We start from the raw sequence: 3,444 nt of genomic DNA on the forward strand, positions 1-3,444 counted from the left end.
CCTAAATGCACTGAGTTGTCGCCATGTGATTGGCTGCTTAGAAATTGAGTGTTAATGAGCAGTTGGACAGGCGTACCTAATAAAGTGGCCGGTGAGTGTAGTTTGGAAATGGATAGCCTTTTGGAATAGCTCCGACCTCAGACCTATTGTAAATTTATGGAATGTGCTATGACTAGTATCAGGCTCTGGTAGCTACTGTATAAACTGTAGCTATAAAAGAAGTGTGTTTCAATTACATCTTTAAAATGACCAAATAAATATAATATAACATAATACAATACAATAAAATGCAATACAATACAAAGCAAATGTAATATATATCTGTATGCCTCCCTATCAAGGGGACCAAAAGAGGGGAAACTAAATTTAAATCCCTAATAGTGTTGGTTTCTTAATATGGCTCAGCCTTCCTAAGTTACTTCAACTTCGTGACAGATTTCATGCGTTCCTAAGAGTCACTTCGATCTGATCTGTACAAATCTGAACTCCATCTTTAATTAAGATGAAAGCTCAACCCCTTCCTGTATTTACTACATCACTGAGCATCCAGGTTAATCCAAAAGGGATTATTTCCGCTCAGTGAGAGTGACCACTTTGGTGTAATAAAATCACTGGGAAGGCAACTTCGTTTCTGCATGCCTCTGAACTCAAAAGATAGCCCAGTGACAAGACACAGAAATCAGACCCACTAAGTTGGATTAGAAACCTTCCCCATCATTTTTATATAAAGTTTAACTCTCTGTCTTTGGCTTGATGGTGCTGACATGAATATGATCAATGGCAGTGGATCAGCCCCATGGGAAGAGCAAGATACACATCTCATGATTAATGGCTTTGCCAGCTGTCATGAACTATACTGGACCAATACACTGAAGGCTTCATAAATCATAAGTGTTCTGACACGTGAAGCTTTTGCACCTTAGAAAGGCCAACATTTGAGAAGGCATTTCATTTTTTTCTAATTACTATCACATTTTTCTAAGGAACTTAATGCAACTTCTTTCTTGTTGTTTAGTTACTTCAGGAGAATACCTCTGGTATCATGATGAATTAAACATGGAATTTAAGAGTATGAATAAAATATAACTCTAGGTGATCTCTGGTTGACTGTTATACACTAATAAATGTCTCCTGAACATGCAATAAGAGATTCTAAAACAGATTTGTATTGACAGAGCCCTGAGATATGTCAGCTTATCAAATGCTAACGGCCAAAGTATTTGTTGACATTCGACTGTTTAAAAAAAAAAAAAAAACTAACACTTTTGCTACTACTGCATCCCAATGGTGTCTTTTTTCTTCTCTCCTGTCAAATGGCTGTTATTAAGTCACATTTCATCTATGCAGTCAGTTGATTCACCCAGTGAAAAAGGCCCATTGCACTGAAAATGTAACCATAATAAAGAGGCTACTTTTGCACATTGTATCTAAGTATGAGATTTTCTGAAATTGATATCTGTATTACACATACATATCCAAGTACCCAGTTGATATATTTGATGCCAATTTTAGTGACTTGAAAAAAAAAATTTTAAAAGCTCCTCGACATTTAAAGAGAGATACATATTAGTATGCTGAAAAATACAATAATAAAATAATGCAATAATATTGCTGTGTAAATGTGTACAGTCTTAAATGTGTACTTATGATCTTATTTCACAGTAGGCTACCATTCTTGGGTTCTCCACTATCACCAAATTTAAATCATTTGTTTGATTAAAAGTAAAATCTAAATAAACTTAATAAATAAAGTAAACTGTGAAGAAAAGTGTACAAAGCGTTAAGCAGGCGAATATAATGTGGATAATAGAACACTGAAGATTAGAAAAATTAAGTTGTGGTGTCCTTCATGGTTTGTTTCCAACCTAATCGCTATATTGTTAGATATGAAAAATGAATTAGAAATAAAAATTATTTGGACCAAAATGCCTCATTCCTAGGCCAGCGGCATCATTTGCAAAGTGTTTATATGCAAAAATAAACATATAAACCACACCTCAACACACATAAAATCATGAATTTAAGCAATTGACTTTTAAAATGTAGTCAGATATGATACCAGAATAAGAGAACTATCAGTAAATGACCTTGTCTTTATAAATAGAACACACTGCATGTATTTGTGATGTGCAAACATGCAAACCCACAACACAACCCTGACAGATAATGCTGGAGAAGATGGATGAAAGTATTAATTTACATTTATTTTAATTACATTCAATTTATTCATACAGCACCAATTCATAACACATATCTTCTGGAAACACCTAAGAGAGACAATTCAACCAGTCAGTACATTCAGATTGGTTCAAAGATTTCTATCTAAAGAAAACCAGCTGATTGCATCAACTCATTGAGTCGAAGGCAATCCCTCACACCAAGCATGCTTGTAGCGACAGTGGAAAGGAAAACTTGCTTTTAAGAGGAAGATACCTCAGGCAGATCTGGTCTCGGTGTGAGCGGCCATCAGCTGAGGCTGACTGGGGTTCAAGGAGATAGAAGCAGACATAGAAAAAGTAGAACAGATGCAAATGGTAACTGTCAACCTTCTCTACAGGCCCCACCTTCAAGGAAACGCAAAACCAGGCAGAGGAGCTCCTAGCCAGCTCCCGTGTCAATATAAATTGCTGATCAACTTCTGCAATATATACAATTTACATTGTAAATTCATAGTATATTACTATTAACTTGAAGACTACTTGCACTAGACACACTGTAAAAGTACAGGGAATTATTCTGATGATGTATAGCATAATACCATAATTCCCTGGTAATTTATCGTACAGTATCATCATAATAATCGTTTTGTCATTTAGTTACAGTGGTACAAAATTACGTTTTTACAACCATTTTAAAATTGGAGATTATTAGGAAAATATATTAAACTACTACAAGTATGTTTTGCACTATATTGTTTTATATTGTTACTGTGAAAGTAATGCAATGTTTGATTTCCTGCTTAGATCAGATCTGTTCTAATGCTGCTCTGTATAGCAACAAGCAGCTTTTTATTACAAACATTAAAATTATACCATCATTTATTTTCAGAGAAATCGTGAAATGGAAATAGGAACAAATTCACAACTAGGGGAAGCAATGAATCATTTTTTTGTTTTTATAATGCAAATTCATAATGGAAATAGCAAACCTTACTACCACCTACAACTGAATGTAAGTGCTAATGATGTCTTTTTGTGTTTAAAGTAACCTAATTGGAAAGACGATTAAATCTGAGGATTTATTTCAGATTTACAATTGTTACCATTACAAGCCATTCATTCGACTCACAAGAGATACATTAAGTAATTAAGCATGATCACAATCTCCCTTCGCAGAGGTTTAAATCAGCAATCTCAGCTGGAAGTAATAATCATTTTTTTGTTCACAGTGTTTATTTGCATATTTTCATGGGTGGTTTCAGTGTCACATTCAATTTTTTTGTGT

Source organism: Cyprinodon variegatus, unplaced genomic scaffold (genome assembly GCF_000732505.1).
Source record: "Cyprinodon variegatus isolate N-32 unplaced genomic scaffold, C_variegatus-1.0 Scaffold73, whole genome shotgun sequence".
In the NCBI taxonomy this organism is placed as follows: domain Eukaryota; kingdom Metazoa; phylum Chordata; class Actinopteri; order Cyprinodontiformes; family Cyprinodontidae; genus Cyprinodon; species Cyprinodon variegatus.